Source organism: Leptonychotes weddellii, chromosome 10, assembly GCF_054177405.1.
Source record: "Leptonychotes weddellii isolate Sample4059 chromosome 10, ASM5417740v2, whole genome shotgun sequence".
Classification (NCBI taxonomy): domain Eukaryota; kingdom Metazoa; phylum Chordata; class Mammalia; order Carnivora; family Phocidae; genus Leptonychotes; species Leptonychotes weddellii.
Window position 1 is genome coordinate 16,525,585 of NC_138378.1, and position 25,056 is coordinate 16,550,640.

Genomic DNA, 25,056 nt, shown 5'->3' on the forward strand with positions numbered 1-25,056 from the left:
AGGAAATATTTTTCAATGCTAAATATAATACTAAAGACAAAGCAGATTGGCAAATAATCAATGTAAATAGACCTAGCCTTCACTTGCTGAAGTAGATGTGCCCTACTTAAGGTTTTTTGGGGGTCATTTATTTATTTATTGAGTTGCAAACTCAATTTATTCTGTTATTAAGCCACTCAGCTTGTGCTTAGACTTTGGGGTTTTGTTGTTGCTGCTGTTGTTAAAACTTTTTAAACAAAGGAAATCTATTGCATTATTTTTCACTATGAAGTTAAGAACTTTTCTTCCATGTGCTGAGTAGAAATTTTTGGAAAGAAAGGGGGAAGAAATGGAGTCAGAGCCATTGATAGTACGTAATGCTGGAAGTTCTGTGCACATCGTTCTGACTTTGACAACTTCATGGCAACATCACTCCTCCACAAGTCTGGGGCCACACAGTCCATGGATATGTTTCTACTGTTGTAGCTTCTGGAACTTCCTGCCTTATGGTGAATTGCCGCAGGGCTACTGTTAGATACATGACAACTTCCAGCGTGCTCATTCTTTAATTTTGAGTTGTAGACTGAGTAAAAACTGTTTAGTGGCCTTGTATGTGAATCCTCTAAACTAGAAATGGCATAAGACAAGATTATTCACAAGTGAACTTTATGCCCATTTTCTAGTGCTCACCTTCCCACCACCTATTCTAGTCACACTGGTCTCCTTGCTCTCCCAGTCAATCCAGAAATGCTCCTGCCTCAAATCTTTTCTTCTCAGGGGGGCACCTGGGTGGCTCAGTTGGTTAAGTGTCTGTCTCTTGATTTCAGCTCAGGTCATGATCTCAGGGTTGTGGGATCAGGCCCCGCTTTGGGCTCTGTGTGGAGTCTGCTTGACATTCGCTCTCTCCCTCTCCTTCTGCCCCTCCCCACCACTGGCACTTGCTCTGTCTCTAAAATAAATAAATAAAATTAAAAAAAAAAAAATCTTTTCCAGGGCTCCTGGGTGGCTCAGTCAGTTAAGCGTCTGCCTTCAGCTCAGGTCATGCTGCATTGGGCTCTCTGCTCAGTGGGGAGTCTGCTTCTCCTTCTCCTGCTCCCCCTGCTCATGTTTGCGTGCTCGCTCGCATGCTCTCTCTGTGTCAAATAAATAAATAAAATCTTTTAAAAAAATCTTTTCCTCTCAGATAGACACATGGCTCCTGCCCTCTTTCTCCTTTAGGTTTCTGCTGAGGGGGCAAAGTTGATAGGAAGGGCAAAGCCAAATTGGAATCACCAGGAATTCTCTGTTATGTTAGTCTCTGCACTTACTACCTGGTAACACTGAGCCATCTTGTCTCGCTCCATCTGAGCTCACTTGTCCCGATCCACTCCTACCTATCAAGTATGATGTTTTATTTATTCTACACATCATGCTTTTTCTATTTCACCTTTAAGATCTTTTGAAATTGACCTTTCACTTTTAAAGGCACATACATTTGACTCAGCAATTGCATTTCTAGGAATTTATCTCACATCTAACCTCCTACAGGTATGCAGGTAATCCTGTTCCACCTCAGTCTCTATTGTATCCTCATACATGCTTCCTATCCTCACTAGCACTTGAGCAGAGACTAACTACCTCTTGCTGCCATTATTTCGTTGTGGCTATGGGTCATGTCCCCCTCCAATAACTTAGGCAACTGCCTGCTTCTTTGCCTGAATTGCAGTGTATTGGAGACATTTGCACAGTAGCTAATTATATCCCCTTTCAGGTTGAACTCCATTCCCTTACAGCAATCTTTGTCTTCCCATTTGCGAATATCTCAAACGGTTACACTTTTTGCATTGTATTTTTTAGATATTTAGATAATTCAACATATAAGCATGTGCCGGTGGTATCTCTACTTGGCTGCACACTAGAATCCTTTCAGAAGCTTTATAAAATACTAATGCCTGGTCACACCCCCAGGGATTCTGAGACAATTTGTCTAGGGTGAGGCATAGCATCAAAATTTTATTTACTTTTTAATAATTTTTAAAAATTCCAGTATAATTAACATACAGTGTTATATTAGTTTCAGGTGTATGCTACAGTGATTCAACAATTCTGTATGTTACTCAGTGATCATCATAAGTGTGCTCTTAATCCCCATCACCTATTTCACCCATCCCCCTCACCCATCTCCCCTTTGGTAACCATCTGTTTGTTCTTTATAGTTAAGAGTCTGTTTTTTGTTTCTCTTTTTCTTTGTCCGTTTGTTTTGTTTCTTAAATTGCATGTATGAGTGAAATCATATGGTATTGGTCTTTCTCTAACTTCTTTCACTAGCAGCATACCCTTCTAGATCAATCTATGTTGTTGCAAATGGCGCCCCTAGAATTTTACATTTTTAACGGAAAATCCATTTATTTAGGTTTTTTTTTTTTTTTTAAAGTAGGCACCGTGCCTTGTGTGGAGCCCAACATGGCTTGAACCCAAGACCCTGAGATCAGGGGTCAGATGCTTAACTGACTGAGCCACTCAGGCACCCCTCCAAATTTAACAAACACAATCCACTCCCCTACAACTTTATTGCCTTTCTTTATGTCTGGTTGTTCCAACTTCCTTCATTTCTTTTTTAAAAAAATTAAATTTACCATAGTATCACTTTTAATCTTTCACGGAAACTTTTAATAGAAATATAAAACTTTTAAAGTAAGAAAAGAGGCAGTGAAAAAGTAGTTTCCTACTCCTGTTCCACAGGCAGGCAATTCTGTCTCCTAAGCAGCAACTCCTGTCTGTTTCTTAAGGTTCCTTCCAAAGTATTTTGGTTTTTGCTTTCAAAATAACTAACTACTTTCTTAAAAAAAAAAAAAAAAGTTTCTCTAGGTTTTTTTGGTTGTTTTTCAGTGTTATTAGTTGTGTGCTTAGTTTTTATTTTTGTTTCTTGACAATACTCAAAGCAATGTTTGTCTTCTGTTCTTTTCATTGTCCATAGATACCTTGTGTGGTGATTTTGTAACATTTTCTAACTTCATTATTGTCATTGCAGAGCTTATCTCTTTCAAGCAGAATATTGTTGGATTTTGTCTTCTGTTAAACTAATCCTGAAGATTCTATGACTTACATCTAAGTTTATCCTCTTTAATTCATGGTTGCTGTTGCATTTGTTATATTTTCTATACATAACTTACTTCTTGATTTTTATATTTCTTAGTTGTCTCTTTTCTGTTACACCTTTGTTTTGGGGAAATGTTTTTTCTTTCCTTTTAACTTTTAAACAAATTTTAAAGGTGAACAATCTTTTGAGTTTTCTTAGTGCCAGAAATAACATTTGTTTCTATATTTATTTACTATCATCAAAGCAAAAGCAGGAACTTTCCTTTCCTTCCATATAAGGAAACTCCATTTCTGCCTATTTTGGCATCCCCTCTCCCTATTCCTTATCTACCCCCTTATTTTTTCCTTTCACATTTTACATTTGTTCTGTGAGGTGTATTCATTCTTCTGGGGGCTTCAGCCTGGTACTCATAAGTATTTTGCTATTCCTGAATTCAGTTAGTTAACGACCACTGAGGTGTCACTCTGAGCTGGATGGAAGCTGAGGTAGGTGCAGGAGATAAACGAAGATAAAGGTGGTTCTGACCCTGCCTTCAGGGTCCCCTTTCTGGTTGAGGAGGTGGCCCCCATGCAAACTAACAATGGCAAAAGATGTGATGTGTCAGGTGTCCTGGAGACACGGAGGGAGGGAGGGAAGGAGGGAGGGAGGGAGTCAGGGAGTCAGGTTTGGTGAGTCAGTGAAGGCGTCCTGGGAGCTGCTGCTACTGCACCAGTAGAGCTTTGTGAGACAGAGGATAAAGCAAAAGGCCTAGGGCCTGAAGGTGCCCACGTTCGTTGCCCAAGTTTTTCAAAGCCTGGCTGGAGAGAGGCTGAACAAAGGGATGTTGGGCCACATTGTGAAGCACCTCAAGTGCTTGACCAACAAGTTTCCATTTGGATCCTGTGGGCTGTGTCACAAAGGCTTTAAAGCAGGAGATTACCATGCTCAAGCTTGTTTTTAGGAAGATAACTCTGGCTATGGTGTGAAGCACGGACTGCAGGAAGTCAGTTAAGCAGCTCTGGCGGTCGTGCAGGTAAGAGGTGTTGAGAACTTGAACGAGGTGCTAGCAGTGGTGCTGGAGAAGAGAACATGAGGTGTTTTGAAGCAGTGTCTAAAAACGCTAGTATCTGACTGAGGTGAGATTGAGAATGCGAGGATGACTGAGAGGGGTTTGTTGGTTTGTTTTAGGGAAGGTGATAACAGATGGTGGAAATATTGGCCAACTTACGGAGTGGGGTAAAGGGTCCCGAGGGGATTGCAGATACTCATTTGGAGAGAGACAAAGAAGAGTTTATTTTAGGATTTGTTGAATTTAAGAACTCCTGAAGAGAGCTAGGGAAACATATCTAGGGGCAGTTAGAAACATGGGTCAAAAAGTCAGGGGTACGATGTGAGGGCTGGAGATAAAGGGGTGGGAAACGCTTGCTCCAAGGGTGTCAGAGTCATGAGAATAGACATAAACCCACAGGTAGAACATGTAGACAGAAAATAAAAAGGGCCTAGGATGTCTCTGGGCAAAGACTGGTTCTTTACACGCAGGAAATTGAGATGTACTAAGCACTGTAGTACATGTCCTACATAGGGTGACGAGAGCTTTTCCAGATGGCTTCCTTTATCTTCTCTATAGCCTGTGTATGGAAATTATTGCTACTCTACTTTGTGGGCCAGAAAACTAAGACTCCAAGGCATCATCACTAAGCTAGTAAATGGGATTGCAAACTAGACCAAAATGCCAAATTAATGCTAGAGGAAGAGGTGGGGGAGAAGTAGAAAAGAGCCATGTGGAAGAGATGATTTCCTATGAGGGGCAGTGGCCAGCAATGGCTACCTAGAGGTCCAGTAGGATAAGAAGAAGCCAAGCCACTGGTTTCTCAGTTAGAGAACAGGTAGCGATGTGAGCATGCCCAGTTCCCACAGAGTTCCTAAGTCAGCTCACGCTGGAGTCAGGAGGGGCTAAGGAGATGCAGGTGGCTGTTGAGTACAGTTTTTGGAGATGGCTCAGTGGCAGAGGAGTGACAGGACACCTGGTCTGCGGGGTGGCATCATTTTGTTTGTTTACAGATGACAGCTTGAAGTATTCTGATTTGCTCATCTTTTTTTTTTTTTTGGGTCTTATATCTTACATTGCCTTTTTTCTGGGCTTCTGCTACCAAAAAAGAAAAAAAAAAAAAGAAAACTCTGTTGGATTCCCTTTCACATTATCTGCTCATTTAACTTGTTTTCTTGGAGTTCTTTTTTTCTCTTTCCTTCTGCACATTGCTTTCAGATATTTCTAGGCTGTGTCTTCAGGGACCCTCTTTGATCGCTGATTATATGAGATCCTGGGAATTCCTCCTTGTTTCTTCTTTGAGGTTTCTCCATATCTGGAAGTGGTTTTCTTCTGTCATTTGAATCTTTTGTTCAATTCAGCTTTGTCCAGAACTCTAATTCATGGCCTGTGCCTCTCTTCTGAATGTTAATGTGTTCTTGTACTCTTTGACAATAGGAGAGCATAGTGCTAAGAGCATGTGCTGTGGGACTAGGTTTGCCTGGGTTCAAATCCTGGCTCTACCAGCTACTAGTTAGCTGAGTGACCTTGGGAGTTACTTAGCCTTTTTATGCCTTAGTTTCTTCACCTATAACTGGAGGCAATAATAATACCTACTGCCAAGGGTTGTGATGAGGAGTAAATGAGCTAGAGCTTCTGAAGTGCTCAGGAGGAACAGTGTCCACTGCATGTCGTGTGCTCTATGCTTGTTAGCTGCTCTTGTTATTACTGCTGCTGTTGTCCTGGGGGAGGATAGGAGAGATGACCTTTTCCTGATTGTCATTCGGACCACATAAAAAAGTGATAAATTTATAGACTATTGCAGCCTTACTTGAAAAACTAGAAACAGGTAAATTCTGGGAGCCAGGTAGCATTCCCCCAAGTTTTTAAGGAATTCAGCAATGAACAACTTTAACCTTGGTCCCGATGTGGCATCTGGAGTTGCAGATGTCCACTGTGTGACCCCACACTCCCCATGGCAGTGTTGGATTGCTTTCACTTAAATATAGGCTATAAAATTTTTATTTCTGCCTTACTGAATAGTTCTTCCAAAAAAATTGTTATTTAATTTTGCTTACCCCATCTGCAAATAACATGCTGGCCAACCAGCACACAAAAGTAAGTGACTTGCCTGAGGTCTGTGGTGGGGTTGGGATTTTAGTCCATGGCATCTAACTTCAGTGGTATTAAAAAAGGAGAAAGGGTTCACTGGAATATATATATGTCAAACTATAATGCTGTCTTAGTTCAGGCTGCTATAACAAAATACCACAAACTCGGTGGCTTATAAACAGGAATTTATTCCTCACAGTTTGCACGGGCAGAAGTTGAGATCAGGTACCAGCATGGTCAGGTTCTGGTGAGAGCCCTCTTTTGGGTTGCAGGTGGCCTTTTTCTTGTTATATCCTCATATGGTGGGGAGGAGAAAGAGCTCTCAGAGGTCCCCTCCGTGAGGGCACTAATCCTGTTCAGGAGAGCTCCACTGTCATGACCTAATCACCTCCCAAGGCCCTCCCATGTAATGACATTGGGAGGTAGAGTTTCAACATGAATTTTGGGGTGGACACAAACATGTAGTCCGTAACAAGTACCAATGTCTAAAAGTACGGTTATGAGCTCTCCATGATGATTTTTTTTTACGATGACAGCGTGCTCTTTTTATAAGCAGAAGAAAAATATAACTCCTTGAACAAACAAAAGAGTAATAGCTAAGTGTTTGCATGACAGAAATAATAAAATGAAATCGTATCAACTAATCTCTTAGAGTTTTTAAGGAAAGTGAGCAGACTTGTGAATGAGGGAGACAGTCCCTTAAGACAGAATCTGCATCATCTCAAATAAACTCTCAAAATGTTTATTAACCATAAAGGAAAGAAAAGGTAGTAACTTTGTAGCCGAGAAACCACCTTAACCAAATGATCAAGGTCAATCACCAGTAATCACCAGTAATAAGACATATTGCTATCATGAACCCTATGATACGATGCACTAAGGAGAACACAACATCATTTCTGTGGTATTTTTGTCAAAAATGCATAACCTCAGGGGGCATGGATGAAATAGGTGAAGGGAATTAAGCAGTGTACTTGTCATGATGAGCACAGGGTGATGTATGGAAGTGTCAAATTACTATCTTGTACACCTGAAACTAATATAACACTGTGTTAACTGGAATTAAAATAAAAACTTAAAAAAAATGCATAACCTCAGTGTAATCAGGAGAAAACATCAGGCAAACCCAAATCAGAGACGTTCAACAAAATAACTGATAAATATTCTTTTTTTTTTTTTTTTTAAAGATTTTACTCATTTGAGAGAGAGAGTGTGAGCACAAGCTGGGGGTGGGGCAGAAAGAGAGGGAGAAGCAGACTCCCTGCTAAGCTCAGAGCCAGATGCAGGAGGGCTCGATCCCAGGACCCTGAGATCATGACCTTAGCCAAAGTCAGACACCTAACTGACTGAGCCACCCTGGTGCCCCTAAAATAACTGGTAAATATTCTTAAGAAGTGTCAAGGACACAAATGACAAGGAAAGATCAAGGTTCTGTCACAGGCTGCTGTAGACTAAGAAATGACTACATAGAGTAGGCATTCTGGATAGAATCCTGGGGCAGAAAAAGGACATTATTAGAAAAAAGCTTGTGCAATTTGAAAAAGATTTTTGGTTTATAGTATTGTACCGGTGTTAATGTCCTGGTTCCGTTCAATGCACTAGGCTCATGTAAGATGTTAACCTCAGGGGAAGCTGGGTCAGGGATATATGGAAACTCTACTATTTTTGCAACTTTTCTATAAGTCTAAAATTAGCTGAAACTAAAAAAAGAAAACTTTGACAAGATTCGTTACCAAAGTTTTCTGTGTTCTCCCTATCTCATTTTCTTTTCAGTAAAAAGCCATCACAGGTTAGAGAAACAGTTTGGTCCTGGGTAGAAACTGGCTTAAGAATAGGAGGCAAGCTTGGAGTTCAGCCCCCTTCTCTGAGTGGGTAAATGAGAATGGTGGCTTGCCACAGTGTTGCCTTGGGCTCATTTTGTGATGTGTTGAATTACCCAGGCCTTTCTAAAGCTATGCTGATGGGAGATTTTTCTGAAATTTTTATGAGGCCAAGTGGGCAGAAAATTAGTGCAAGATACTGCATTTAAGGAAAAACAAAAATCCAAACCAGACTTACACAGAATCATGGGTCCAAAGATATCAATTAGTACCTTGGTGTTCTCTGAGGATATTGCCTCACTGTTTGCTGCTAAGACCAAAATGGTCTTGAAAACTGGTGCCCATCCATGCAGAGATGACCAAACCCAAACGGTCCTCTGGAAGCATATGTAGATGAAAGTCTCTCCTTGGTCATGAGGAAGCAGACAAGCTTTAAAGCCTTGTAAATCGAAAAATCATAAAAGCTAGAGGTTTATAATGTGTTCAAATGAAGAATGTTGCAAAGAGGCAGCCGACTGGGAGTCTGCATGGAGTCTAGGAGGATTTGGACTCTGTCAGAGTACAGATTGCTCCATCCACAGGATGGAAGGCGCCCCACTGGCCTGGCACAGACATTTTGGTTGTTGCAAAGCTGGGCTTGCTACATATGCAGGTGATAACCTTCTTTAGAAGCTCCATGTTTGTACCTGATGAGGGATAGCCTGATTTAGGGATTCTGTTTCCCAGATGCCCCGATGTAGGGAAAGGACAGCTCTGCATAAATGACAGAACAGAAAGGCTCCTGGAAAGCTATGCCCCCTCTAAAAATGAGGGGGAAGATCTAGTGTGTCTCCATTGAGTTTGGTTGGTATTAAAGCAGTTCTGGCTGGCCCACCCAATTAAGAATCTCATAATCTCAGTGAACTGAAAAAACATTGTATTTCTGAACTTAGAAAGCTGGGGACTAAGCCATTTTTGGTCAACAAGTATTTTGTGAGCACCCATTGTGTGCCAGGCACTGTGTTAGGCCCTGAGAATATAGCAATGATCAAGAGAATCATGGTCCCTGCCCGCATGGAGCTCACAGACCAGGAGACTGCACCTCTGAGCCTGAACCAGCCCACCCACCTCCCTCATTCACATAGCTTGGTTTACACCAAGGTAAAAGTTTGCCCTTATATAATCCTAGAATTTAAAAACCTCTTTATGCATACTTTGTTATTTTAATTTCCTTCCAACAGTGCTTAAAAGAAAAAGGTGTTTTCCTGTATACTTCATACATTTCATTTACATAACTTTGAGGTTGTATTTGGTGCCTTTAATCATAAAGCACCATTTCTCATCTCTGGACCACTCCTCTCAGGCTCTGATGTTGAAGACGCTTTGGGAAGGCTTCGTGGGTTTGCTCAGTGCTTATGGCAAACAGAAATATGTTTACTAAGGCATGGTGAGCTTGGAGAGGTGTAGCTTGGCCAGCTGGCAGTGTCCAGAGGGAGCCAACTCTTCTCTGCTGCATAGACATTTCTCCCTTCCTGAATTTAATCTCTCGGTTCCGATTCCAAGTTGAACCTCAAAGCAATGAACCAGCTAGAGTTGTGCTAACTGATTCCACAACACTGTTAGTAATCTCTTGCCTGGCCCTCCTTCCAGAGGCTCTGGGGCTTTCTTATTGAGTAGAGACTTGTCCTCACGCCTTGAGTTGGTAAAATACTAATGATTATGAATTTTTAGTTATTCTATTTAAAAAGTACAGTGGATCAGTGATGAACAGCATTTCTTATCAGAGAAGTCAAGGATAAGCTATTGGTTGACAATTTGGAAGGCTCACCTCTACTAACCTGGTAGAGCACATAAATGGTCATTTTTTCAAAGTACTTTTTGCAAAACAAAGTCTACACTCATCAGCAGAACTTTCCACCATCTGATCCTGATTCCTTTCCAGCCACAAATTTTCCAACCCACCCCCACATAACTTCTATTACACCCTAGTAGGCTACGTGTACCTCGTACTTTCGCACCACCAAGCTTTCTCTGCCCTTTTCTGCCTTTAAGTCCCAGATCATCCAGTTCCTGCCCCCCTCCCCATGAAGCCGCCTTTGATCTTCCTATGGCATTATTTTGAGAGAGAGAGAGATACTAGATGCCCCCCCCCTTTTTTTTTTCTACAAATGAGGAAACTGAGGCACAAAAAGGTTAAGAATTTTGCCCAAAGCGACAAAGTGGTAGAGTTGGGATTTAGGATGTAAGCAAGTATCTTATACATGAAAGAGTCTTGGTCAGAGATTTCAACTTTGACTTTAACAAAGTTCATTTGTTAGTTGTGTTACAAAAGAGCAAAGGTAATATTTGGTAAAAATTTTAAATATTATAAATTGTAAGTATCTAATGGGGGGCCTGAAAATCATTATATCTGCTACTGTCTGCATTCTATGTTGAATCTCCTTTATAATAATAGATTGGATGTAGAAGTAAAGGGTAAGGAAAAATTGAAGATTACTTTGAGGGTTTCTTACTTAAAATACCAGAAAAAGGATTGGGCCTTTTGTGGTAGGAAGGTTATCATAGGGTTTCTGGATAAAGTTAGAAAAGACTTTGAAAAAGACAGGGAAATGAGGGTGTTAAATTGATACCAACTTGGCAATTTAAAATAGAAGAATTTCCTCTTCTAGGCTGTTCTGTCATTTTCATTTGATTCTTTATGACTTCTGTTTCTTTGATCAGATTTTCTATTTTTTAATTTGTTTCAGGAGAATTTATGATTGCTTATTGAAGCATTTTTATGATGGCTGCTTAAAAGTACTCTGTAAGCTAATTCCAACATCAGATTCATCTTGGTATTGGTGTCAGTTGGTTATCTTTTCTCATTCAAGTTGTGATTTACCTGATTCTTGGTATAATGGGTGATTTTCAGTTCTCTTCTGGACATTTTGTCTATTATATTAGGAGACTCTGGGTCCTATTTAATCTTTTCATTCACCGGACAGTCACCCTATTTAGGTTTAGCACACAGGTTGGGATCTACTTTTGTGGGTTATAGTTCCACTGACAGTTTCTTTTTAGAGCCTTTGTTTTTACTGTTTTGGTCTGCTTGGTTTATCTGATGTAGCTGGGGCTCTCACTGGTCCCTGTTGGTGCTGATGAAGGAGTTTCCCCAGGCCATGCTGTCTGGTACCTCTAGATGAGGGTAGGGAGTCTCTATCCTGCTGGGATGAAGAGTACCTCCTGGGGCCCTGCAGGGAGGGAGAGTGCTTCCCCAGACTGTTCTATTGTCAGTGGGCTCCTGATTTATCTTTGTTGGTGCTGCCAGCAAAACTCACATGGGAAATGTGAGTAATGGGAAAGGATGAGCTGACCTGGATTGCCTTCTGTTCCTAGGTTGGGGCTTGGGAAACATTGGGTCTTGGCCACCTTCTTCTGTTGGACTGGGGGTAGGTGGCAGTCATAAGATGCTCTGCTGCTGTGTTGGTCCTCCAGTCCTGGGGTCACTGTTGGCCTTCCTTTTCCCACCTTTTGGACTTGTGCTTTGGTTGCCTCTCATGTTATTTCCAGGGTTTGTAGTTGTACTTAGCAAGGAGGTTGGGGGAGAAACCATTTACATCATCTTGTCTTAACTGTGATAGTGTCCTATTTAACCATTTGTCTTTTTTTTTTTTTTTTTATTCAGTGGTTTTAAAGAGTGAGTTCTGTAGACATCATGACGGGTTGGGGGGTGGCTTCCAACAGCCTGGAAATCTGAAAGGCTTCCTTACCACACAGACCCACAGGCCTGGGCCTGGTTGGCTGCCCAGCACAGACTGTTACTCATCTGTCTTCCGCTTGCTTGGCTGGTGATGTCAGTTCTTTTTGTCTGCTTTAAAAGCAGGCATTTCTTATTGTTGTTGTTCTTATGCTCACTGAATAATGCAATAGTTTGTCACACTTCTAGCATGATTAAAACAGATAAACTATTGCCTTTGTAGAGTCTTTCCTTAGCCTATCATTTTGGTTGATTTTGTCTCTCTTTTAGCAAAGATTTTGTATTAAATTCAGCCATGCAGTTATATTTAATTGTGATCTAACTGTGAGATATTTAATTTTTGTGTGAACATTTCTGTTTCAGTGCTGCAAAACAATGGCCAAGTTTTTTTGTAAATTAATGTGAAAATTTTTTTGACATTTCCCACTTGTGAATGTGGAATTTGAGGTCATCTCAGTTCTTCCACAGTAAAATGTGTCTTAAAAAAAATCAGAGTGGGAAATCCTTTATATTAGAAGCCACGGGCCCCTTTGTATAGTTTACCATAATAGTTTTGCACAAATAATTTCAGGTTAAAATTGCATACTATTTATTCCCACCCATTTCCTTTATTGGCTGTGACACACAGGAATTACGCCCATTGCTTGACTAACCTTTCTGACCTTTTGTTACTTGGCTATAAATTGACTTGGGTCTTTTGCAAAAACACTGTCAGGGGGGAAAAATCTTTTTGTTAGAACCCAGCCAATTCCTGCTTCAGTGCAGAACAGTTTGTTCTCCTGAAGAAATGAGCCAGTTCAGTGAACAGAAAAACATAGCCATAAACTGGCATCGCCAAAAACTGCAAAAGCGATTGCCCATGATCATTCCACAGAGCAGGGAACTTTATAAAAGAATGAGGCTTTGGGGAGAAAAATACAATTTTGAGTTACACAAGGTCTAGGTAAATGTAATGGACATGTTAGAGTTGTAACTTCTTTGGGGCTTCTTTTTCTGAGCTCTGGCAGTCACCAACATTCGAACATTTTAAATGGGAATGTTGGATTCTCCCTTTGCCTGCTCTCTGAGTCGCAGACTGCCTTTGGAGCACGTAAGCCCTGCACTTGAGTTGATCTTCCCACTAGGTCTAGGTTGAAAGCTTCTTCTAACAACACAAACATTTCTTGAGTGACTGCTCTGTGTGACACACTGAGTCTTGGATCCATCACCCAGGGAAGGCATTTTATAGTGGGCTAGCGAGTTACACAAAAATGTGAAAAACAAAGATAGCATGGCAGCTGCAGTAACAAAACTGTACAAGACACAGAGTCATCACCTGGCAGACTTCGCTTCATTTGAGTGCCGTTTGTAGGTTGTCTAGAAGTTTGCCACATAGATGAGAGGAGAAGGGTGTGGTGGGCAACGAGAGGAGTGCGTGTGAGGTTGAACAGTGATGAGACAGTGTGGGTGTCCATGTACTGTGAGTAGAATTGCTTGGGTACAAAGTATGAGGAGGGAAAGGAGTGGTGGACCGTGGAACTGGAGAGGGAGAGGGACCAGATAGTGTGTGTCTTAAATGCCACGTGAAGCACTTTGGAATTTATACTGTAGGCCGTGGGGGCTGTGTCAAGGCTTGAGCAGAGGGTGGCCCTGGCAGAGTTGGAGTGGGAAGCTGTGGGTTTGCAAGGAAGCATGAGCTCAGGAAGAGTGGGTTGGACCAGACTGAGAAAGGACCAGGACCCCAGGCTGAGTGGGTGGACTCTGGCCTGTGGGGCATCACTGAAGGTGATGAACACTGTGTTTTGGAAAGGCAAATGTGAGGGGTGCCTGGGGGGCTCAGTCGGTGAAGTGTCTGTCTTCAGCTCAGGTCATGATCCCAAGGTCCTGGGATTGAGCCCCAAGTCGGGCTCCTTGCTCAGCGGGGAGCCTGCTTCTCCCTTTGCCTGCCGCTCCCCCTGCTTGTGTTCTCTCTCTGACAAATAAATAAAATAAAATCTTTAAAAAAGAAAGAAAGAACGGAAGAAAGAAAAGAAAGAAAGAAAGGCAAATGTGGTTGTGCTGCTGCAGCCCATATGCGTATGCACAGGCAGTGTGTGTCACCGCAGCAGTCTCTGTGTGAGAGGAGAGGGACAGTGCTCAGAAACCACGTGGAGGAGCCACGTTGGTGACTGGGGAGTGCGGGGAGCAAGGAAGAAAGCAGGAAGCCCAAGACTTCTGCTGTGCTCTCTACATGCCTGGCGAGGATACTACCTTGTCTCATTTTCCTAGTGAACCTTGCCCTGTATGCGCTGATACCATCCCATTTTATAAAAGAGAAAACTGAGGTTCCAAAGGGTAAATACCTCACTCAAGACCCACGTGACCTGCACTAGGAAGTTGCTGAGTCTGGGTTGGAACTCCAGTTTATCTGACTCCAACCGTAATGACCTGCCACCTTTGTTCTAACTGAACCCCCAGTGTTAGCCAAGTCTCAAAATGCTTACATCCTCTCTGTAAGAGCTATACCTAGAAATAATAGCTCTACTAATACTTAGACTTTAATAGTAATGATAATACAATTCATATTTTGAAAGCCTATTTTTCTTTTTCTTCTTAACCTGCCCTGCCATGAAAATATCAGATACATGATTTTATTCCTTAAAATCTCACCATTTTGGAAGAATTGGTATGGGGGAAGGCCCAACCAAATTGGCAAAAAGTATAAATAACTGAATATCCTAAAAGAGATGTAATTTTATAATGTTCAAGTGAGTGTGTATATATAACAACTCATGTTAAAATAATAAACTATGGCTTTCAGTAATTAGAGAAACTTTTAGGACTAACATAAAGCTGATATGGTAGTTTTTAGTAAATGTATGCTTTTAAAGGTTTCAGAAAACATTTTTCAGGTAACCATACTAGAGCTGAAGGAGAGGTTTACTAAGTAAAAACCATCTTCAGTCAAGTCCCAGGGCGAATGAATGATTCTGTCTGTGAAATACTGATTCTACAGTCACGAGTCGTGGATCCAAGGGTTAAGACCTGGGAGGCAGATGGGAAAGAACCAAAAACAAACCTAGCCTAGTCTGTATCAGAACTATATTCTTGGTTAATGGATCAGCCCCTAGTTAGTTACCAGAGGGAAATACCGTCCCGTTTGGGACTGGAGCCTTGAGGTTCCAGCATCAAAGACTGTAATTATGGAGTGTTGCAAGCTGTCTCTTCAGCATCTCATTTCACCCTTTTTTTTGCTTCTCAAAGTGGAATCAGAAATAAAGAATGTTGTTGAGATAGAAAAATGCTCAAAATGTGGGGAAAGTATCTAAATGTGAAGCTAAGTCTGTATTATGCGTTTGTGGCATCACTAGCAAAAGAAAATTGCTGGATTTTTAAAGAAAAAATTAATATCTAATGTGACTGAGCTGTAGAACTGTAGTATGCTCCCCTGCCAAAACAGAGATTATATATAGCACAGGAAAAGCTGGCCCTTTTTTCCTCAAGTGGCTGCCGAGCCTAGTATAGCAGGAGAAACACTTATGTAAGCGGCTGTGCTCATTAGTTGGGCTGTAAATTCACACCGCTGGGCCGCGGCGGGTTCTTTGTCTGCCTTGCGTTAGCTCTTGCTTGCTTCCTCCACAACTCTAGGGCCTGTGCCTGGCACATAAGGAAATGCTGGAGACACAGAGCCCAAAACACAGCCCCTGACAGTCTAGTCTAGTGGAGCAGACAGACAGACAGGCAGTTCCAGCTCACGCGGAGCAAGAGGCTATGGGCCCTGGAGCTGAGAGGAGGAGGCACAGCGTGGAGGAAGCCGCCAACCATGCCTCGGGCCTCTGGTCAGATGGGGAGGCCCACAGTCTGTGAACAAATGCACATCGGTTGCCTCCCTGCACCTCACTTTCCTCCACCATAAAAAGATAACGCCCACACTGTTCACAGGTATCACGTGATACCATGAAAATCGAATGTGGTAGCCCATATGATGTGCCTTACCCAGAACTGGCACTCTGTGGGCCTTTTGTGAGCATTCCTTTCTCTGCCTCTTTCCTTCCCTCAGACCCCCAGACCAGTTCCACTTTTTCTCCTTACTGAGAAACACCGTCCCCTTCGTGAACTCCGCCAGTCTCTCTCTCTCTCACCTCCAGATTCTCCCATCTGCACTTCTCCCTTCTCCTGTTTCCTCCCTGTCTCCCAGGAGTGGGTATCCCAGTTGCTTTTGCCTTGTCCGGGCAGCAGCAGCCCAAGGGGGGAGAGTGCGGGTGGGGCAGGTGGCTGGTGCAAGCATAGCTGACATTGCAGTCATAGCCACATCACACACCAGCGTTTCTCCTCATCGGGGTCCTCTCAGATCCTCTTCCGTGGATCTTCCTCTCTTGCTCCAGGTTACTGAAAGGAGAGAAGAGTGAGGATTTGCCCTTGCCAAGTTGCCTAGATCTAGAAGCCTTTCTCTCCTCCTGCAGACATTCTCCTCCCAGCCAGGGTCCTGCTGGGCATTCTTCAAAGGGACCCCATGGTGGGATCACATTTGGCTCCCTTTGTCTGAATGTTATCAGAGTCCATACCTGGGGGAGTTGATGGGAGGACACTGGGGATATATGCTCCCTTTCCTATGTGGTTCGTGGCTCCCCTTCCTACTCTCCAGCCCCCACGTACAGCCAGGCCCCAGTGGCTGCCACACCTTTGTCTAAGGCAGTGGTTCTCAGGAGGGCACAATTGGCAATGTCTGCAGACCTTTTTGATTGTCACAACAAGGGGGCGGGTGCTGTAGGCATCTAGTGGGTAAAGGTCAGAGACATTGCTAAATATCCTACAATACACAGGACAGCCGCCTAAAACAAAGAATTACCTGATCTAAAGTGTCTATACCAAGGTTGAGAGAACCTGATCTAAGGGATTTCCCACACAAGTTTCTTTTCTTTTTTTAAAGATTTACTTATTTATTTGAGAGAGAGAGAGAGAAAAGGAGCAGGAGCAGGGGGAGGGGAGGGGCAGAGGGAGGGGGAGAAGCAGACTCCCCGCTGAGCAGGGAGCCCAGTGCAGGGCCGTCCCAGCACCCTGGGACCATGACCTGAGCCAAAGGCTGATATTTAACCGACTGAGGTGTCCCACCACACGAGTTTCTTTGTGCTTGTCTGCCTCTATGTCTGCTTGGGGTCTTTTGTTAACCTCAAAAGCTCCTCCTCCCCAGTAGGTGGCCTTACCTCTCTGAAGTTTTTCTCCATCCCTGCTCCAGAGTTGGTCCTTACCTTGAGGTTTCCAGACTGCGTAAGTCCGTTCATTGCAACACCTAACCACCCTTTGCCTTCTGAAAGTCCCCTTCAGCATGGCTTATTCTTTCTCTTTTGAGGGCACAGTAAGAGCTTGGTCATAATGAGGATGAACATCCAAACTCCAGTTTACAGAATGATAATATAATATTTCAAGGCCCCAAATCTTTGGCACTAGGAGAGTCTGTGACACAACATGGAATGAACACTGGACTTGGCATTAAGAGATTCAGTCTGATACCTAACTATAACATTCCAGCTCTATGGCAGTAGACCTAACTTCCCTGAGCTTCAGCTTCCACACAGGTAAGATCAAGATAATGTCCATTTCCTAAGACTGAGGCTGCGAGGAGATGTTAGCACAGAGCCTGGTACACAGTAGTCAGTCAAATGTGGGTTGAAACTGAAAAATGAATCCAAGGTCCCCCGTGTGACTCTGAAAATTGTTTCCCATTGCCTCGATAATAGCAATCTTTCTTTTTTTTCTTAGATTTTATTTATTTATTTGAGACAGAGAGAATGAGAGAGAGAGAGAGCACATGAGAGGGGGGAGGGTCAGAGGCAGAAGCAGGCTCCCTGCCGAGCAGGGAGCCCGACGTGGGACTCGATCCCGGGACTCCAGGATCATGACCTGAGCCGAAGGCAGTCGCTTAACCGACTGAGCCACCCAGGCGCCCGATAATAGCAATCTTAATCCCAGGTAGCGCCTCACCATTACACCACTGAGAATGAGGAGAAGCCCTACTGGCACTGGGCCGGTAGCATAGTCTTTTCATTGTAGAAGTACTGGAGTGCTGAAATTTTCACCTATTTCCACTGAGCCACTGGCTTCTGACTCCCCACTGTCTGATAAGGAGCTATTTCCCTCTCTTGGAACACTGGGGCCCTAGAACCATACCCTGAAGGTTGGGAGGTCACCCTGACCTGAAGTAAGCAGGTCAGCTGCCTGTAAGGAGGCTGCTGAGGCATGAGAGGGACACTGTATCCATCCATTCACTCCCACGACTTTCCGGTACCTGGAGACCAACACAGAGGAAGTAGTGGTACATTTTGTTCAGACATTGTATTACGTTTACCTTTTTCCACAGTGCTAAGAGGTTAGTGACAGTTGATCCATGTGCAAAGGCAATTTTCATATACTCCTAGGGCTAGGGTTATAAAAACCATCTAAATACCCAAACAATGGAAATACCATCTAGTATTTGCCCAGAGAATTTCAAACTTACTATTTCTATATATGGCCTTATCTCTAGAACAGAGAAAGAAGCCTGTGCGTATCAAAGAACTGATTCCATCCTCGGCAAAAGCTATAAAATGTCCTAAGGCCTGCAGAAATGCTGTCGGCCATCCAATTTTTGGTTAATGACCGAGAAATATTACATGAGTAGGTCATGAGTCAGGGGCCGGGGGATGGATGGTGTGTGATCAGCTGGACATCAGCAGGGCTCACACAACTAACAGCAGCTTATGATGGTTCATCCTCACACAACATGCCTTCTTGGGTTTCCTCCGAATCCTGGGGCACTTAACTCTACATCCCAGGACTTAGCTCTTCACTTTAATATACTGTGTTGTACTGTTCACTCTTCCGGGATGTTGGTGTCTGTTTTCTTGCCAACCAGAGGTGCCGTGGGTTAAGAGCGTAGCTTTGGAATCAGGAAGACCTGGATTGGAATCCCAGCTGTTGCCTGTTGTTTGTGTGACCTGAGCAAAGTTACTTAGCTATCTGACTTTGGTTTCTCAACTTGGTAAATTGATTGATGATACTTAGCTCATGAGCATTGTTGTGAGGATTAAGTTAAATGAGGAAATAAATGTGAAGCGGTTGGCACAGTGCCTGACAGAATAATTTTATTCGGTCATCGGTGGTGGGAGGCAGAGACATTGTGGATTTGAATTCTCCCATTTCTACCGTATTTCTTAGCATGGAGCTGAGCATTTCATAGCACTCAAATATTTTTTATTTGAAAAAAGTGACAGGACATGCATCTGTATAAAAACACATGCTCAAGGGGATAATCTGATAATGACAATAACTTAAAAAAAACTCTAGCTGTCATGTTTTATTTTATTTTATTTTTTTTAAAGATTTTATTTATGTATTTGACAGAGAGAGACACAGCGAGAGAGGGAACACGAGAGGAAACACAAGCAGGGGGAGTGGGAGAAGGAGAAGCGGGCTTCCCTAGGATCAATGTAAAGAATGGCTGTTTGATTGTGTTTTATGGTATCTTTCCAAATGTAGCCTGCTTCCTCACCATTACCCCTTTCCCCTTACAAAGAGTTCTGAGACATGTTTCTCCTTGACTTTACCTCCAGAGACTTTGTCTCTGTGTAAGAGTGAATGTCCATCTTTGTTAAATAATAAAGTGCACTCCAAATGCATTTCCATGTTTGCCCTTGATACTAGGGATCTCCAGGTCAAGTACAGTGACAGGTAAGATGTGGAGAACGTTGTAATTGTCCCTGTCCCCCCAGCACCTCTTCTACATCCCCACTCCCTTCTGTGGCAAAGAGACAATATTTGTTTTTGTCTTCCAGTAGACAGGGATCAGTCCCACCCTTAGCTCCAGGGGTAGGTTTTGACTGTGTAAACCCAGGCAGGTAACCCCTCGCATGTTGCCTCAGTGATTAACCCAGTGGCAGTTAGTGCCAAGGTTCAGTGCTAGACAGGTGACCCAGTTCAGGCCATCAGAATGTTTGCTGAGGATTTGGTAAAAAGGCTCCTCAGTGTTTTGAGAGGCCTTCCCAAAGCCAGTCCTGTCTGTGTCCTTCTGGATGGTGTGGGACATGAAGCCTGGGACTGCCATAGCCGTCTTGCCTTCATTAGGGAAGCTACTCATTTAGGACGCAGCTAACAAAGCAGAGAGAAAGAAAACAGGCCCTTGTTTTCATTGTAGAGCAATGGAACCAAACCCAAGCTCTAGACTTTCCAGTACACGTGTCATTAAAAACCTTTCATGACATAAGCCATTTGAGTTGGTGGATTTCATTACTTGCACCTTAATCCAAATGGCACTACATAGGGCGTCTGGGTGGCTCAGTCAGTTAAGTGACTGCCTTCAGCTCGGGTCATGATCCTGGAGTCCTGGGATTGAGGCCCACATCGGGCTCCCAGCTCAGCGGGGAGCCTGCTTCTCCCTCTGACCCTCTCCCCTCTCATGCTGTTTCTCACTCTCTCTCTCTCTTAAATAAATAAAATCTTTTAAAAAAATGGCACTTGGTAGATAAGTTTCCTTTAATTTTATATATATTAGTGGTTCTAATCTGTGGACCAAGACACTACCTTGGAGGAAGGGGAGCAGGGGTTAGAGTGCTCCATTTTGGGAAAGCATGAATTGCTTATGTATTTTTGCAAATTAAGGAAATGTATTGCCTGTATATTACTATTTTTCAAATTTATCTGAAGATTTTGAATAGGAAATACCAAGTTAGGAAAACTACCGAATGTATAAGTTTCTTTTGTGTTTTCACATTGAACAGAGGTTAAAAGCATCATGTAAATTTCTGCAAAAATATTTGTTGGTAGAGAAGGCATTGCTTGGGTGTTTCCTTCTTCCTTCCTCCCTCCCTTTCTTTCTCTACTTCCTTCTCTGAATCCTTTATCACCCTTTATCTCCTTCTATTTAGTCTTGTTATCTCAACCTTTGTTAGAAATAGTTGAGATATAAATTCTAATTAATCTAATTTAGATGTCTACATTAAGATTCAGCTCAGCTTTTCAGGCCCTGCACCTGTCAGCTCTACACATAGGCAAACAAATACTGGGTATTTAGTGCTTTAGTATCAAGGGAACTGAACTGAAGTTCAATCTCATGCAACAAATTGGGTCTTGGATAGGAATGCTTGTAATTATAGCCCCCCCCCCCCACTTTTTTGCTAGTAAAGCAGGACACTGCAGATGAAGTTCTGTAACCAGTGTGTTCAAGAGATGCCCGCTATGTACATATCATCATTGCTGAGGTTGAGTGGTCCCGCGTAAAGCCCTTACCTCAGATCTTGCAATTCTTTGAAAAGACATGTACACCAGATGCTATATGAACCAGGGCTATTTTTATAGAAGAATGTATCAGTGAATTATTCTGGAACCTCTTAGAATTACCCTACCAGAAGAGCACTCTGGAACCTTGCATTTGATAAATGTCAACCACTGCTATTATGAAATATGCTCTTTGCTATTGCTCAAATGCTCTTTTCTTTACCTTCTCTATTTTGCCACAGATTCTTGACCAGTAATTCTTAACTTTTTTTTTTTTTGAGCAATATACATTGTTTTTTTTTGACATAGAACCAAAATTTTGATGCCTCTCCCTGCCATGCACACACAGGTACACACACAGAGTTTGTTGCAAGTAGAACATTGTGATAATTCATAACTATAACTCTCAGGGAAAAGAGGCTGCTCTTGGCCCAGCATAGGTGTAAGTGAGCTAGCTGAACCCTATTCATTTTTTTCCTATTAAATAAAGTATAGCTGAATGCAAGGGAGAGAGACTTAACATAAGGACAACCTTGAATTGTCTCCTAATTTGTTCATAACAAAACAAAACAAAACTTACCAACTCTGGTGTTTCATGTCAGCAGTGACGTAGGCTTCCTGAGCTCCCTGGTATTGGCCTGGCCCGGTGTGCTGCTTCTACAAGTCCAGGCTGAGACCGCCAGCTGGCTATGGAACCCTTATTCTAAGACTGTGCTGCCACTTTCTTGTGACACTGGAGTCAGAACCAGAAGGGGCTTGTTGCCAGTAACCCGAAGGGCTGTATTCAAGCACTGACCTATTTTTACACTGTAATCGGGTTGGGTTTCTCTTTTCCCTTGCAACGCAGTACTCGCTCATTCTTTTTGAGAGCTCAAGAAACCAGTTCTCTGGTACTTCTTTGGCTTGGTTGTTTTTCAGTTTGACATAGGTCACTCTTAGCTGGGGACAAGAATATCTACCCCCTTTTCCCAGTGGGAGGATAGGGGTTGCTTTATGAGGGTAAAATGAAAGGATAGGAAAACACAAACCAGGTGAAGATGGGTAGCTTATGAGGAAGAACAGGACAAGGTGAACTAGATAGCGGAAGGTATTTGGGATTATGGGTCCAGGGCTCTGCTCTTTACATCCTAATCATGCATATGGATGAATTAGTTTACTCATCAAATTTGGCTTCAGCTCCATCTGTGCTGAGTGATAGAGGCACAGTGATAAGATATAGCCCTTGCCTCAGCCCGCAGTCTCGTGGGGGAGGGGCTGGTTCCACAGTTACAGCATATCGTTGCCAGTGCTGCAAGGGAGATGGGCGCAAGCAAGGGTGCTGGCTTGTTGGGCAGGAGCTTCCCAGCCAGGCAGGCCCCTTGCCTCCCAGTGCTCTCCCCTCTGGCCCGCTCACACCTCCATCAAGCCAATGCCCAGTCTGCATCATTTTTGTTTGTTTGTTTGCTGCTGCTTAGGTATGTGCTTTGTATAATGTGTAGAGGTCAGCTTGTTCAGGTGCATTTCTCATGTCGCCTCAAGGAGACCTTTGAGATAGGAGGGCAAGCGTGTTACCTGGCCCTATTCTCCCAGTGGTGACATGCCTGGGGGATGTCTTCTCACCCTTTAAGACCTGCTCCCACAGGGTGTTAAGTTCTACTCTGATGTCCTGAGGAACACTCAGATAGTTCTCTGGTATTTCCACTGCCTTTCTCCTGACCTCCGTTAGCACTTAGAGCTTTGAGGTTCAGCTTTACACCTCTATCTGTTTACACCTGTATCTCTCTGTCTCTCCCACTGGGTTGTAAATCTTGGACACAAGGCCTGTGTTTTCTTCATCTAGGATATACCAGCTGCTTCACAGAAATGAGTCACATGAATGAAGTATGCAGGTCATGTAAATGAAATTCCTACCCAGCACCAAGAGGACTGAAGCTATGAAGACCTCAAAACATTCTTGATTGATTTCCAGACTTTTTGAGCTGGTAGAATATCTTTTATACTTAAAGGAAGGGATATGCAGGAAGTTTGGGAGCATATAACCTAGGAGAATGTAAAAAGTGGCTGTTGGGGCGCCTGGGTGGCTCAGTCGTTAAGCGTCTGCCTTCGGCTCAGGTCATGATCTCAGGGTCCTGGGATCGAGTCCCACATCGGGCTCCCTGCTCGGCAGGAAGCCTGCTTCTCCCCCTCCCACTCCCCCTGCTTGTGTTCCTGCTCTCGCTGTCTCTCTCTCTGTCAAATAAATAAATAAAATCTTAAAAAAAAAAAAAAGTGGCTGTTGGCATTCATGAGACAAAGAGAGACTGGTAAGGAAGGGCTGTGTACACCATGACAGCTCAGGGGCACACATTGGAGGAGTGTTCCCTAACTTCTTTATTTAATGTCCTCTTGAGTGCAGGGCAAGACACACATGACCTGGTAGAAAGCATTACCACGCCTCGTAATGAAATGCTTGTGTGCCAGTGGATGTGTCAAAGTCTGAATTAGTTCAAAAGTTGATTGGGAGATAGCCGTGATTAATGTTCACAGAAGTTGAGGCTGCCTGTGTCAGAGCCTTCTTGGTTCCCAAGGGGGAAGTGCCCCAAGTAAGTGCTGGAGAAAGATGGAGGTAGCAATGGAGGACTAGCCTGGTGTAAGTTTCTCTTGGCTCTTTCCTGGTTTGGACCTTATATTTTGAGAAATACTGTTAAATGTCAAGAATCCTCCTTGACTGAAAGATAGTTATGTACACCAGAGGGTGCTATGTTTCAATTTCATGTCTTTTTTTCTTTTTCATTCCTAAGGTTGTATATTTGAAGATTAACCAGCTGAGGATTTGCCCTCAACAAAAGATTGTTGAAGGCCTAAACATATCCCACCTATTTGCCGCTTTCTTAGCATAATTAAAGGCATTTGAAGTAGCCACACCACAGTCTGGGTCGGCTTTGCTATATACTGTTAGTTCTTAGCTGTTAAGTTCTTTCTTTAAAACTAGACAACTTTTCTTATGCTGCAGCTTAAGTCCATTTTCAGTGTTCTTTTTTTTTGGTGGAAATGGAGACCATCTGGTCGCCATCGTGTAATAACAATGATTGAAGATGGCTATTAAGTCACCCTTCGGCCTTTTCTCTTGTCTGGGCAGCATTGTCTCTGTTCCTGTGGCCATTCCCCATAAATCTCATTTTCCAACCCTTTAATCATTTTGGTGGCTTTCTGTGGAAACGACATCAAAGGCTCAGTTCCAGTGCCTCTGTTCTGGTGGGATCTGGGCTGTCAGCTAATGGATACAGAATGTGGTGGTTTTAACCATCCAGTTTCTGTAGCTAGTCCCCACATTTCCAACATTCAGGATCTGCTAACCATTAGGGCTGGTTTACTACCTCTTAATTGTGACACACTTTATAAATATTATTAAGGTGCTGATTTAACTTGAAACACAAATTTTAGCTTGTGAATAATTCTAGCTTTTTATCCCCCCAGCCTAGTTTATTGCATTTAAGATACTTTTCTGAGCTGTCTGATTATTAAGTGGATATGTTATCTCTCGTTGGAGGGTAACCTGAATTTTGTTGTGTTTCTTTCATTCATTTAATCACTCAACATCCGTGAGTGCCTACAGAGTGTCAGGCCTTGTGCTAGGGATTGAGGATCCAAAGATGAACAAAACCTCTTCCCTAAGTTCAAGGATAGCTCAAAGATTTTTCTAGAGGAAAAATCAGACACATACTAAAAAGAGAGAGAGAGAATATAAAGTAAAAAGTGCTATAAAGGTGACTTAAGTGCAGTAGAAATTTAGAAAAGCTTCACTGAAGATGTTCTATTTGAAGTGGGTCTGAGCATGAATTAGTCTTCAGGGATAAGGGAGTTAGAGAAGGCTCAATAGGGAGGGGACTCTAGTCTATGTGAAGTCAAGGAGGCTGGAGTGTCAGGGTGCAGTGAACCAAGGAGTAGCCAGGCATGAACTTGAGTGGCTGAAGAAGCGGGCAGATGCCAAACTGAAAACTGCCCATACCAAGCCAACAAATATCCAATGGAAATATAATGTGAGCTGCATGTGTTATTTTAAAATTCTAGGAGCAACATTTTTTTTTTTTAAAGATTTTATTTATTTGTCAGAGAGAGAGACAGAGCACAAGCAGGGGGAGAGGCAGAGGCAGAGGGAGAAGCAGGCTCCCCGCTGAGC

General features: G+C 42.9%; 1 protein-coding gene across 7 annotated transcripts in view; it reads left to right on the top strand.

Moving 5' to 3' along the window:
- ZHX3 (zinc fingers and homeoboxes 3) overlaps positions 1-25,056 on the top strand; it is a 129,872-nt gene that overhangs the window by 66,481 nt on the left and 38,335 nt on the right. The window lies entirely within an intron of this gene.